Source organism: Agelaius phoeniceus, chromosome 6, assembly GCF_051311805.1.
Source record: "Agelaius phoeniceus isolate bAgePho1 chromosome 6, bAgePho1.hap1, whole genome shotgun sequence".
Lineage (NCBI taxonomy): Eukaryota > Metazoa > Chordata > Aves > Passeriformes > Icteridae > Agelaius > Agelaius phoeniceus.
The window spans coordinates 17417192-17431671 of NC_135270.1; the positions used below are offsets into that span (position 1 = coordinate 17417192).

Here is a 14480-nt window from a genome sequence, read left to right on the forward strand (position 1 = left end):
CAGGGGTGGCCCCAGCTGCGGGACAGCTCTCGGCTCAGCCTCGCAGCGCCAGGCAGCCCGGGAACCATCCCTGACCCAAAACCACAGGGCAGCGCGTTCTCTGCCCGGAGCGGCGCGGCTCGGGGGTGTCCCAGGCTGGCGGGTCACCCCGCTTAGTGCCCGGCCGCCCGGGCCGCTCTGCCGCGGCCCCCGAGCCCGCAGCGGCGCCGGCCCTGGGGCGCAGCGCCCGCTCCCTGCGCGCCGCTCCGCGCCCGCGGGGCTGACGTCACCCTGCCCTGCGCCGCCCGCGCTGATTGGCTGCGGGTGACGTCAACGCTGTCTCTTTTTTTTTCCTTCTTCTTTTTTTTTTTTTTTTTTTCCCCTTTCCCCCGTCGTCCCCCCCCCGCTCGCTCCCGAGGCATGACCTCATCGCCGGCGCATTCCCGGCGGCGCGCGGAGCGGCGCGGAGCAGCGCGGAGCAGCGCGGAGCGGGCCCCCCCCGCCCGCCCCTCAGGGCATGCGGGCCCTGCGGCGCCGGCAGCGGCCGCGCCAGCGGACAGCCCGCGGAGCGGAGCGGGGCGGCCGCCGAGCCCGCCGCGCCGGGTCAGTGCGCGTCCCGCCGCGTCCGCGCCGTGTCCGTGCGGGACGGGGCCGTGCGCCCCGGGGGAGGCGGGGAGGGGGCGCGGGGGGCGGTGCGGGGCGCCCTCACAGTGTGGGGAGCGGAGCCGGCATCGCGCCCTGAGGCGGCGGACAGCGCGACAGCATGTGCCGGTATATGTGCGTGTGTGTGCGTGTGTGTGCGCACTAGGAACAGCGCTCCGCGGCCGTGAGCGCTGGAACGGCTCCGGTGCGAGGCAGAATGATGCGTGTGAAGTGCCGGGGCTGGGGAGGGAGCAGCCCCACGGCGGGGATTGGGGAAAGAAGCGGGGGCTGGGGGCGGGGGGGGTGGGCTGGCGCTCCGCGGCCGCGCATGTCGGGGATGCTGCGCTTGTTTTCGGGCGGGGGGGCGGTGGAAATCCCACCCTGCCTTGGCGGTGTGCGCTTGCCGGGCGGCCGTGGTGCAGGTGAGGAGGGGGCTTGGGAAGCTCCGGGGAATCGCCGCTGTCCTGCCGGGCCGGGGGTCGCGGGTGCAGGGGTTTTCTGGCGGGGCTCAGGGCTGGTGTTTGGGGAAGCGGTGTTAACAGCGCTGTGGTTTTTCTGATGATGAAAGAGGTTGGAGTGTCGCCCTGTGTCCTTGGCGTTTAAACGAAGCCGGCATGTGTTCAGCAGCGGGGGTTTTCATGCAAGACTTCGTTGCTGCGGCTCCAAAGGCGCTGCTCGCGATTAATGAGTTAAGCTGCTCGTTTAAAAAAATCCTCTCCATCTCCCCTAATGTGCCTGGACCGATTGATCACCCCCCCACACACCCTCAATCATTATATAGTGGTAAATGTTGCTTTCTGTGCTGAGCGTTGTTTGTTTTTAAAGATTCCTGTTTATTTCCCTTATTGATAAATAAGTTCCTTCTCCTTCCTGCTCCCCCCTCCCTTTTCTCCTCCCCCAGAATTAAATTCCTGAGCAACAGCAAAAGCTGATGTCAGTGCTTCAGCTTGCATTGGGGGAGCTCTGTGCACAGGTCAGTAATTTGCGGTTTCGTTGGAAGGAAGAACGCGGTGCAGTGCTGTTCTGATAGGGATATTTGGATTTTTCTAGGCATGGATGCGTTTATCCCTCGTATTGCGGTAGTTATCCACAGCTCCCTGGTGGGAGCTGGGTGCTGCATAAGCATATGTAGGAGAGACCATCCCTGTCCCAAGCAGCTGGCGATGACGAATGCATTGGGAATGGTTGCCAGAGGTTCCATCTCCCTGTGATTTGGGGACTAAGGCAGACCCCTCTCCCGCAGGAAAGGGTGAGGATATCCGAGCAGGTAGCGCTGAGGATTGCACCTGGCAGTGCAGGGGCCATGATAACCTTGAGAGCAGCTTGCCCGTGGAGCGGTGTTTGACATTGGCTTGCATTGTCTCATCCCCCTGCGCTGAGGCAAAGGCTGGGTGCACGGCTGCCTGCGCCCAAAGGCGGCTGTGGAGAGCTTTGTTTTCGGGAGGAATCGGTGCTTTTGGGTCTGGCCTTGCCTCCGTGTGCCTCTGCTCGCGCTGTCGGAGGGCGGCTGTGCCGGGAGGACTCTCTTTGCATAAGAGGTTTGTTGGGGTTTGGGTCTGCATGGCGGTTCCTGCACTCGCTTTGATTTTGCTTGTAACAGCTCCCGAAACAAAATAAGCTGTAGCACCAAGAAAATCCTCCTGGCCATAGCGTATTTGGGATTTTAAAACACCCTCAAGGACTTTGCAGGTGTCTCGTCCCAAATTTTGCATGGCACAGCCATAGTGGCAGAGCCTGGATGTGCAGGATTGTCTAAATGGCTGGGAGAAGAGTAGACAGGCGAGAGTGTGAGCAGCCCAGGGATGCCCATATGCCTCTTTGCAATGGCAGCACACAGAAATTCCTGCCCTTGGTCTATTGGCAACACAATTGAGAGGCTCAAACCTGAGGCTGGAAGGTTTCCAAGCAGAGATGTCAGCAGCTCACACCAAAAGTCTTCTAACCCAACAGACTGTCCTCCTGTGGCTTTCAGTTGTCCTTGCTTAGACATAAGGTAAGGAGAACCTGGATCTAGCATTGTTCTTTAAAGTCTATCCTCAGCTAAGCTTGGGAGAGCTGAGCAAAGTGGCCAGAGTCCTAAGGAGCGTTCACTGGGGACTCTGCATGGAGATTATTCTTGCAAATACTGCACCATGTTTGTCTGCAGTGTGTTTTTGCTGGCTGCCAGGTACCTCACTGAGAAAGCCACTGAACCTTTGGAGAGCTTATATTCACCTAATATTAAATGCAACGTCACTTTTACTACAAAAACACCCCTGAGGGCTGGGTAGGACTAAGCAGTAGTGTCTGTCCCATGCTGCCAAATTGGATCTTAAGAGGTGGGAGAAAACTCTCTTCTCTCCTGTGCAACCCTGTCCTCCCCTAGGAAATCTCCACAGGCTGGAAACCCCCCAAAAGGCTGGAAACCCATTGTGCCTCTGGATTTGTGAAGTGACTTCTCTTGACATGAGTATGAGTGAGTCCCCATTCCATCCCTACCCCTTACCTCTGCACCAGCTGCTGTAATTTGCATGGGGGATGACGGTTTTTCCTCTTTGGATTTGCTTCCTTGCATTTAAACAAGGCTTTTCTTGGGGATCAGAGGTTAATTTCTGTGGTGCACAGCTCAGCTCCCAAAGCCCTGGCCACAGTCAGGTGCAGAGCATGTTCACACTATCAAGAATGGGAGGAGGAAAAGGAGGTGCTCCAGCATTTGGCAGCCCTGATTTATGGTGCAGGCTCATAGGACACTGCCATCATACTGAAACTGTGCCAGCAAACTGAATCTGGTAGAGAAGGAGGTGATGAAGAGAAGGAGCTTGTGGCTGCTGACCCCTCTCTCCCAGGAGGACAGCCAGGGAGAGTCTGTAGCCTGTTTTACCCTCTGCCATGTGTTTAATGTCAGTGTTAAGGGGGAGGTGGTTGCAGAAATTCCCAGGTGCTCACGGTCTCTGGGTCTCCCTGCACTCTTTTCCTTGCTGCTATGCAGAGAAACTCCTGCAGCCAGAGCGGCAATGCAGTCATACTGTGGGGAAAGCTTTGACACTCCTCTGCATCCCCATGCCCTCTGGGTTTTAAAACCTGTTTTTCAAGCCTTACATTTCTTCTCTGAAGATACACCTGTCCCGACTGATGCCAGTGGGAAGGAGCACCTGACGTAATTGGAAGGGAGATGAGTGGCCTGGGAGCATTCATCAGATAAGAAGCTAAACAAGCTCTGTGCTCAAGATTTTCTCAAGCTTGCTCAGGAAACCTGGGTGTACTTCTGTGTGCAGGATTATAAGACAGCCAGGGGAGTGTGAGGGAGGGTAAAAACTGACTGTGCCAGGATGCCATGCACCGCTGGCAGGCTGTCAGGGCTGCTGTCAAAGCCAGGCAGAGCTTGTGGGGTGATCAGTGGTAGTGCAGGTTCCTGCAGGGGCAGTGAGTGGTGTAGTGCACCCCAGTGATGACTTTGCCTGCTCATCTGATGGAGGGGGAGACCGTGACATGTGTCCCATCTGCATGGCACAGTTGTTTTGCCAGAAGTGGGCCAGCAGCTGAGACCATGGTGGAACATACCAAGCTCTGGTCATGGTCAGTGCCTTGGTCACCCTGTCTCCTCTTTAGCCTGAGGTCATGGAGAGGAAAACATCTCTTTCTCTTCCAAGAGATGTTTCTAGACTTTTTGCCCCAAACCTTTGGGTCCGCGCTGTCCAAGACACTCCTTTGGTTCTCAACAATCTCCCTTCAAGAAAGGAGATTAAGAGTAAGGTGGGCTACACTGGGGTACTGTGCACAGCACAGAGCCCTGCTCAGACTGTGCTGCAGACTGCCATGATTCCTGTAGGATGGCCGGCTCCACTTCTCTGCTATTTGGCTCTTCCTCTGAGGCTTTCTAGACCCAGCTGGCCAAGTTAATCTAGGCTGACGTGCAGGAGGCTTCTTTCCTTGCTTTGCCCAGGGCTTCTGTGGGGTTGGTTCTGGTGCTTTGGATCTCCAGTTTCCCAAAGCAATGGGTATTGTTTGCACGGTGTCATGGAAGGATCAGCATTTCAGAAAAAAGGTGAAGTGGTAGCACAGGCTGGGTTCAGAGGAGAACTTGGAGGTGCTCACTGGAAGCTGATCCAGTACATTGAGTCTCCTGTTGTAAACAGGGAGCAATAACAGGACAGAAATGCAGGGACTGTGTGCACTAAGCCTAAACTTAAGAGACTCCCAGCAACCTATCTGGGGCCGGAAATCCTTCTTTGATTTCCTCTTTTCTTCACACTCCTCTTATGCCTTTTTCCGTGTTGTTTTTTGTGTGTGGAAAATGCTCGTGATTCCCTAATATGTGCATATACCTCTTGTCTGCTTTTACTGTATTTTCTTTAAATAAAGCCTTTTCTTGGGTCAGAGACCTTGTGTTCTTCAGGAATTTCTCCAGAGTCCTTCAAGGTCCTCTAGCAGTTTGCAAAAGAGGCTCTCTGTGTAGGGTTTCTGCATGCTGAGTTATGGGGGACATTATTTCTGAGTCCACTGATGACTGGGAACAAGTCATTTGGCAACCAGAAGGGCAAGACAACCCGTTCTGGTGTTGATGCTCGTTCTCCTTTAAGGGAGAGAGGGGTTGGACCAGCTGAACCGCTGAGGTCCCTTTAAGCCTAAATTATTGCATGACTAGTCCATAAATACCCACCGCCCTGCTTCTCCCAGGCTTTTGTAGGATACCTGTTATTAGGCAGTGCTGGTGAGGGGACATGGATGAGGTGGACCAGTGCTTTGATCATGCATGGAGGTCCCAGTGACAGCATGACCCTAGCATGCTGTCCCCCACCACGTCCTCCAGCCCTGCTAATGATGCAGTGCGTCTTTCCGGTCCGTCTCTGTCAACCCACATTACTCATCCGGCACGGAGGTGCGCAGTGTGCCTGCATCCCGGCTTTTCAGCTCGCCTCTTTTCAGCTTTTTAATAGGGGATTTAGTTCTCTGAGGAGCTCTGCTGTCTACAGCTAACACATGGTAATTCAGCTGATGCAGCAGAAGCTCGGGGAGAAATTTCAGTCTATTAGGGCACTGCAGGTTTTTTGCATTGAGTAAGTCAAGCCCTTTTCACACGTTAAACCTGTGCCTGCGTGAATCACGCGTCTCCCATTGAAATCCAAACCCTCCAGACAAAGAGGGTCCCTCCGTCTCTGCTGAAAAGAAGCAACCAAGAAGTGTCTACAACATCTGATTGTTTTTGCGTTGCCTCTAACAACCCTCATTTCCAAGCTTGCAATGGCAGCCTGGTCCTCCTCGAGCCGTGGCTTGAGTGGAGTTATTCATGCCATCCTCACTGCCTTGGCCGGCAGCCCTGCGTGGGGAGCGGACGGGCGCAGCCGGAGCCTCGCTTGGCACTTGAGGCTGCTGAGTGGAGGGCTGGTGCAGAGAGGGTGCCAGCACTGCTGACTGGAGCCTGCCCATGAGAAGCCATGTTAACCACTTTGCTGCTGTCGGGCACCTCGCAGAGATGTCCCCAGCAGCTGTACTGGCTCAGCAGGGCTGACACCCAGAAGCCAAGGAAGCCTGGACCTGTCCTGTACACCTTACCTGCTGCTCACGTCAGGTTCAGGTCTTCTGGTGGAAAGTCAGAAGGATGCAGCAGGGCAGGAAGGTGACCCAGAGGGATGAGCCTCCAGCCAAAACTGAGCCAGGGCCCTCTGAATTGCTCTGTGGGGTGGTGAAGAGACAAAATGCATCCCACACATTGAGGGAAGTTGACTGCTGCAAAAAAAGCCCAATGCAAATCTCTGACTGGGCAGAATCTCCCCAGACACATCCTTTTGTAAAGCACTCTCATTGTACCATTAAAAATAGATTGACGCATTCTCCGCTTGCTTGCTGAATGCTGATGCCTGTTAATTCTGTGTCACCCTCACAATCCCTTCTGCTTTGAGCTTGGCTGCCTCTTTGTCTGGCACCTGAGCAAGGTTCATTCAGCAGTACCTGATGCAAAGACAAGGGTGAGCTCTGTTGGAGTCCAGCAGGACAGGTGGGTAGGTGAGGGTGTCTGAACTGGTCTTAGCTGGGGGCCAGCCAGCCCAAAAGGAGCAGGCCTTGGTGTGATCACCCCAGCTGTCACTTGCAGGCTCAGAAGCAGGGCTGAGTGAGACCTGCTGGCGTGGAGATGAGTTGGAGGATGTTTAATCTCTGGGTGGATGTCATGCTATATCTCTGGGGTTTTTTTGAAACTGGGGTTAAAGTGCACATATATGTCATGCTTAACACCTGCCTGGAGTTAGTGAGGGGAATACTGCTGCCTGTTTCCTCCAGAAATTGAATCCATGTAGTTTGCCACCCACAGCAGCAGTGATAATATGGATTCAGAGAGAATTACAAAGTGCTGCAATACCCAGCTCTCAGTCAGGAGGCCAGGCTGCAGGATTTATTTCATACATGAAGAGCTGTGGCATCTGACCAGCAAGCCATGGCTCAACGCAGTGGTGAGGATGGAGGAAGACCTGCAAATCACTTTGTTTCACCCCTGTGTCACCTCAGATTAAGAACAAAACCAGCTGGTAATGAATCATGGCCCCCAAGGGAAAAGGAGAAGAGCAGGGCAGGAGCATTATCTTGGGCTTTGCCTGTCTTGTGTGTTTTTTATTAGAGAAAGGTAATCCTCCAAAACTCAGGAGCTGGTACCTCCTTGTTAGGGCTGTGGTAGAAAGTAGAACCTGAGCTGGCACGTGCTAATTCATCCCAAAGCCATCAGCAATTTGGCTATTGTATGCATATAGAAAATTCAGCAAGCCATGAAGCCATGAAGGTCAGAAAACTCTTGTGAAATGTGTTTGCTGGCCTGGGGAATGTCTCATCCCATGGGCAACAACATAGCCCCTTGCATTTGCATTGAATTCTGGATCTTCTAGGGAGGTTCACAGTTTTGTGGGAATAACTGTGGGCATTGGCTTTTTCTGGCTGCAGACCTGTGCTGGGATGTGCACCTCAGTTTGCACTGGTACTCACCAGAAACTGCAGACAACCCGACAGAAAGGAACATCATTATTCTTCAGGGAGGCAGGGCTTCTATTTCTCACTTGAATATGGGGGCCCAGTGACACTGCACTGGCATTAGCCACTGTCATTAGTCACTGCACAGGATAGTGACTGCCCCTGTGTGTGCTGGGTGCTCGCTTTGGCCTCACCTGTGACTGTTCCCAGCACTCTGCTGAGATGGACAAGTTCCTGTCACTGGGGATTGTGCTTAAGAAGTGAAATGCTATATTTATCTGCAGCTTTGAAGAGCCACAGCTTAATCCTGTGCTTTCTTTCACTTGGTGTGTGGGTGTTGTGGGAAAATAGGACCCAGGTCCTGGAGACCCTTTCTCCAGGAGACTGCAAATGCACCCAGCAGGTATTTATGGTGTTTATTGCCTTGGGATGAGAGAGGCAGACCAGCCCTGCAGAACTATCTCACTGCATACCTTTCTGGGCTGTCTCTGTCTGCTCTTGTTGTAAAAGAAGCAAAGAAGCACCTTATCCCCAGGATAAACCTGCTGGGCTCAGGGGTCATGCAGCACATGATGGGATACCAGGCAGTGGGCAGCAAGGGCCCTTGAAGATCAGCAGGACTAGGTTTCTCTTCTCCATCATGACATGTCCTCTGTGATGTGTGCCAAGCTGCTCAAAGCAGGAGGTGCTTTTAGGTCTGAGAACGTGGCCAGCTCTCAGCTTGGCAGGGTGAGAATGGAAATGGGATAGCTTTGGTATTAGAAAGCAGTGTGCTTGGGAGCAATATCCTCAGCATGGGCAAAGGCGGTGATGAAATGGCTGGCTGGTCATGGATAACCTTTGGTCTTGCCTTTTGTAGGCTTTCAAATGAAAGCTTCTTTTTATACTAAAGGGGAAAACCATATAAATCATGTTAAAGGCGCAAGTCTAAGAGGAGGAGATACTGCCCTTGTCATCTAGACTCCAGCCAAATCCCTCTCCCTGCTGTCCCTGTTGGCTTTTCCTGACTGGATCTCCAGATTGACTACCATAACTGCAGTCAGAAATTTTTCTGGGAGTGGCCAGTCTATAAATCCTTAACTTCAATTTTTCGGTGGAAACAGGCTGGGAGGCAATTACATTTGCAGTCATAACCCATCCAAAGCTGCTGGCACAACATCAGGTGGTGAGAGAGGATGAAGGACCCCTTAACTGCAGCCAGGAGAGCCAATCTGCCTCGTGGGCTGAGGGTGCATGGGAACGACTCCCTGGCAGCTGGGTACAGCCTGTCCCCTTTTGTCCCTGAGTTGTCCCATGCCACCAGCCACATACCCAAGGCTGAGCACCACCACACCAGCACTGCCACGTGGCTGCACGCCATGTCCCTCGTCCAGTGTGACTGCACCATCTGGCGCTTTGCTGAAGGACATCCTGGCCCTTCAGCCACGTCCTCTGGTGGAAAACACCTTCTGGGCCGCAGGGTGCAGGTGGGGAGGGCAGTGGGAGATGCAGGGAGGCGAGTGGGTGCTGTTTAGTTGCATGCAGCTCCTTGCAGGGCTCCCTGACATGCTGCTTCCAGCCTACAGGAATTGAAAGGAGACTGCAGTGTAGAAAGGAGGAGAAAAAATTAAAGAAATCATGAGAAATCATGAGATCAGCGAGCTTGAAACGCTGGCAAAAGTGCAGTGGCTGCCTCCGGGTGCTATGCTGTGGGAAAAAGAGAATGCTGCCCTTTCCCTCCTTCCTGAAGTGCTCTCTGCATGGAGAGGCATGCGCAGGAGCTCTTGTCCCAGGAGGAATGTGCCTGGGGTGTTCAGGGATCCAAGATGGGGTTGTGAGATCAGTGTGGATGAGGCTGTGGGGGAGTCCTCTGTCTGCCATGTGGGTGGCAGGGGTTAGGAAAGAGCAGTGGATCTCAACTTGGCTTCACTGGCACCAGGAAAGTCACTGCCCATCTGCCGTACATCCTCATACTGCTGGGGCTTGGGAGATGTCGTTCATCCCAATCCTTGAGATTCACTAGGGAAAGGTGGACTAGCAAATTTTGTGTCTAAGTTAGTGGATGTGGTTAGTGGTGTTTCCCAGCCTCCTTTTAAAGAGCAAAGAAAAAAAAAAAAACCACCACTCCATTTTTCCATCGTCAAGCAGAGAAATCTTTTGTGCTGCCTCTTAAAGGGACCTCGAGTAACTGCTGAGAAATCGTCATCAGTTACATCACCTCTAAAACGGCTGCTGCAGGCACCTGACAGCTTTGTCCCACTGTTACTCTGGGGAATGATTATGCTCCAAATTCCTCGCCCTTGGAGAAAGCCTGCATGGCTCGCCGGGAGGGAGGAGCCACTGCGCAGTTTGTGATGCTGCGAGTGGCAGAACAGGATCGGGAAGAAGGGCTGAGGTTCCCAGCAGATAGGGTGGAGCAGGGGACACATCCTGGAGTTTTCTAACCTCATCCCATTGGCGAGGCTGGGTTCATCAACCCGTGCAGCATCTTTCTGGCAATGAGCTGAAGGCGCTGCAGTGGCATCGCCTCGGGCCGGAGAGCTGCCGTTGCCTGGCAGCTGCGGGTTTCCAGGGAAACCAGAGGTGCTAACTTGTTAATGAGCCTCGCGTCCCTGATTGCTGCTGCAAAATAATAATAATAATTAGTAATGGTCCTGTGATTTAGGAATCCCTCAAACAGCATGAGCCAGCCGAGGGGAGCTTGCTAAATGCTGAAGCACTTGAAAGAAATGAAGGGATGAGGATGGAAAAAGGGTGTGGGGCTTGGAAAAACTGCTGTGGTTTGCATCTTAGGATGTGTCTAGAGAGCTGGGATCCAGTGGGGTCCTGCCAGCATCCCAGCAGTGAGCCTGAGGCTGGTGCAGGGCTGACCTGGATGGATGGAGGAGCCCTGGCCAGGCTCACAAGGCACAGATATTTCCCCCAACCCCCAAGGCTGTGAGGGGAAAAGCCAAATCACTTGGGTCAGTGCCAGTGAGTCCTTGGTGGAGGTGGCAGTTCTTCAGGAGTGGCTGCTTTCAGATTACTGGGGACAAATAAACAAATGTTTGCCTGTGGTCCTCTTATCCCTTGGTAAACTCAAAGTGGAGACACCACCAGAGGAGTGTGCTCCTGGGATGAGCATCACATGGAGCTTGCTGTAGCTGCAGTCTCACAGGCATGGTGGGAATGTGTTCCTGCAGCAAGGCTGGCTTCCTGTGGCAGTAGGGGGAGCATCTCCTTGGTGGGGCTGCCTGTGGAGGGTAGAGCTCTCCAGGACACAACACCAGCTTGGTGCAAGGAGTGGACATGCTGGTTAGTGAGCTTTGGGGTTGCTGTAGAGACCTGCTGCCTGTCCTTCCAGCTGAAGTCTCCAGTAAAAGAGAAACCAGATCTGCACCCTTCCCATACCACATCTCTCAGCTGGGGCCTTGTGCAAGATGAGCGGTTGAGGGAAGTGGCCTCCATCTGGGTGATCTGTGTTGGGCCAGCACAGGGATGAGTTCCTGTGGTCTCTCATGCCACATGGACAGACTCAGGCTGAGGTGTATCCTGTGTTTTCTTGCTCTCTTGCCTGGCCTGCCCAGAAGGTCACAGCCAGGCTGAACACTTGTGCACTGTGTGCACCTCTGCCATGCTTGTGACTCGTGTGGCCAGCTCCCCTCACCTACACACACATTTGTGCAGGTGACACCAGGGACAGAGTCCAATTGAGTTGGCCCAGCCCTCTGCTAATCTCTGCCCATCTTTCTGTCCCTCAGCTGAAGTGTGGCCTCTCCTGCTGGCTGTCCCCATTCAGCTAAGCCATGTGCCCATCTCCTCATTACAGGCACTCCAGGGAGAGGTGGGATTAAAGGATTATGATAATGTTCTTCAGGAACACTCAAGAAGATTAAGATGGCTTTAATAAACTGATAAGAGGGGAGCACAGCTATGTTTCTGAAACCCTAATTTAGGTTCCAGGTTAACCTTTTCCCCTGGTCTCCTCTCACTGGGGTGAGAAGATCTCTTAGTTTAGCACTGCTCCATGGCTAAGCCTCTTCCCTCAGTTTTCCTTCTGACCCATCTGAGCAGAAGCAGAAAGACATCCTCCCTCCTCTGGTCTTCCCAGGTATGAGGACATTACAGCTGGTTCTTCTCAGAGACCATCTCATACACAGCCTGCAAGGTGCTGTGAAGGTGCTGTCAGAGAAGTAGCTTGTCTGCCTTTGACCTGGCTGAACCTACACAGAGAAGTCCTCGTGTCTTGGTTCTGATGCCAACGTTACAGCTCCCCATGACCACACTGAGCTGGCCAACTCCATCCCCTGTAAGGGGAAGAGGGGCAGAATGGACCAACCTTGCCCTGCCTTCTCCCACATCTTTTGGGTGGAGCTGGGAGTAGGACCTGTTTGATGTGTCACATGTGTCTGCAGAGGTTTATCTGGTTCTTCTGCATGAGGGGGGTTATTAGCTGACTTGGGAAACCTCCTTTGTCTTCTCCAGTGTCTTCCACCCAAGCTTCCGGTCATCTGCCAAACTTTGTGAAGGCCTCTTGTGCCTTGGTTTCTCTTAAGAGTTTTATGTTCATCAGGATCTGCTATCTTTCCTAGAACCCTCTGTGTTTGACACCCCAAAAGTTTAGCCCTTGCTCACAATCTCACTGGAGATTGGATACCATGTTATATGCGGAGGAGCTCTGCAATGTTGGATCACTCCTTCCTCCTGCTTCACTCATCCCTCTGCCACTGTATTATTCCAGGGTTTTTTTGTCTGTCAACTCTTTCTACTCCCTTTTTCTTTCTTCAATGTAATTGGAAGAGCCAAGAAACATTCACAGCCTGGTGTCCTGATGGGTAAGGGAGGCAGAAAGTGATTTGGGGAGTGGGGTGTGAAAGGAAGACTAAGGGGAAAAGCTGGCTAATTTGCATCCTTTCTGAGTGCCCTGGCTCTATAGCCAAGGGACAGCAGGGGGGCTTCTGGCAAGGCGGTAGCGACGTAATGAGGTGTGTCATATCCCAGCAGGAGCCAGCCTCGCTCCCCCTCAGACCCCCTAATTAGAACTGTTTCAATTTTTAAGCCCCCCTGAGGAGAGCTGGGGGGAGCGGGGTTCCTGCAGCGGGGGGACCGCCCGGTGCCCGCCGAGGGGGCTGCTCTAATTGGAATTGTGGCCCGGAGCTGCGGGGCGCTCCGTGGGGCCAGGCGCAGTGTGCCAGAGTGCCACGGGGCTGCCAAAGCGCTTTGTGCCAGGAGGGGCTGTCGCTATCTCAGCTTCTAGGGGATTTTTTTTCCCTCCCGTAATTTGTATTAACACGTTGGCAGAGGCAGCAGGGGTGTGATACAAGGGCAGAGAAGTACTGCACATCCTAATGTGGCCTCCTATTGGGAGCCTGGATCCTGGGACTGAAGCCTGAGACATCTACTCCTGCTTTGGGAGGCAGGTCTGGTAGCCCAGGAAAGTTTGGGCTGTTAGTGCTGGAGTCACGAGCCAGAGGAAATGCTGGAACCCCCATCCTCACATTCTGTGGCTTTCCATTCTTTTCCTACAAGCTGGCAGTGTCCTCCACGTTTGGTGGCTGGTAACTGAGGTCCCTGACATGTCACCAGTAGCCTGTCTGACTCAAGCATCTTTTTTGTATCTTGAGCTACCATTGCAGTAGGTGCCTGCAGGTGTAAGAGCTCATGGGACCTGCTGTCTTGCCCGGATCAGAGTGACTCGTAAGCCTTCTCTGGTCTGTGGACCAAATCCTGATCCTGCAGAGGTCAATGAAAATCTTTACGCTGGCCTTTTCAGGCATGTTATTCATAGGCCTCCTAATTCAGATGCATTAAAGCTTCCGTGAAGCAGCTTGTGGGTTCTCTCTAAAACACTGTCTGGCAAGAACAGGAGCAGCCGGGTAGTAGCCCAGGCTTATTTTCTGAATGACTGCAGTGGCTTTAAAACCTAATGCCATTAAAATATCCTTGCAGTGACGTGTTCCATTAAAACTTAAGAGGACACCCTCAGCTGAATGCTCCCTAGCCTGCCTGCTGTCCTTGCAGACCTCGTGGGCTGGACATGGAGGAATCTTGTTCTTCACCTCAGAGAGCACCAGGCTTGACCCCCCTCAGCTCCTAAGATGGAAACACAGGGTATTTGTATTCCGGGCACTCCTGTACGTGAAGCCCCTTTCTAAATCTGTGCAAGTTAGGTGCTGAAAAGCAGAGAGCTCTCTGGGGCCATCTCAGTCCAAGTACAACTTCCCAGACCTCTGCCTTGATGCCTGGCCTGTTTCTTGAAGACAGGAATAAAGGCCAACTTGATTTCTTGTCTTCTCTTGACTTACCAGGAGGCAAGCTGGCAAAAATACCCGTGAGCAGGCTCTGATAAACAGGCAGGTGAAATCCAGTGTGAAGTGATGAACATGAGTGAGCAAACCTGATTTGGTGGTATGTGTGATGGGCCCCGAACTAGCTTTTACCATGCAGCAGCAGAACCTTAGAGCTGAGCTAAGCTGCTTCTGTGAAACCATTAGCTCTGGGCTTGGCAGAGGTCAGAAAAAGCAAATTGAGTGTGAGGAGCTGTTGGACTGGAAACAGGGAAAGGAGGTGACATCTTGCCCTGTGCAGGTCCCTGATGTGCCTGGCTCTCAAACATGGCACATCGGGGCTGGCCAGCGTGGCAAAAGGTGTCTGTCTGTGTAACTGGTGGCTCTGTAGATGCTTTGATCTGAAAAGCTCCTTAAATTAGGTCTAAATGTGGTAAGAACTGTGGAGAAGATTAGGGAATAGGCACATGTGGTTTTCTGGTGAAGCAGTAAGGCTCACCCAGAGGAGCCATCAGTTAGCAGATTTGGAGCAAACCAGGGGAAGGACTTCTTCAGTGTAACTGGCAAGCCATTCTGCTGCTTGCCACTGGCCACTGTGCTGTTAAATTAAAAGCTGTCATGACTTCAAAAAGCAATTAGACAAATTTATGGAAGAAACTTCTGCTGAGGGCTATTAAATAC

The 14480-nt window shown here is 53.0% G+C and overlaps 1 protein-coding gene across 4 annotated transcripts in view; it reads left to right on the forward strand.

Annotated features, from left to right (window-relative positions):
- Positions 1–378: 378 nt before the first annotated feature.
- Positions 379–14480, forward strand: part of DUSP8 (dual specificity phosphatase 8) — a 46599-nt gene continuing 32497 nt past the window's right edge. The window contains exon 1 of one of the 4 annotated variants that reach the window (XM_054635549.2): positions 379–582. The gene's annotated coding sequence lies outside the window, so the exon portion shown is untranslated. Of the gene's footprint in view, positions 583–676; positions 751–933; positions 1044–1162; positions 1595–14480 lie in introns of those variants that run through there. The other 3 variants (XM_077179929.1, XM_077179927.1, XM_077179928.1) reach the window with 3 other exon arrangements.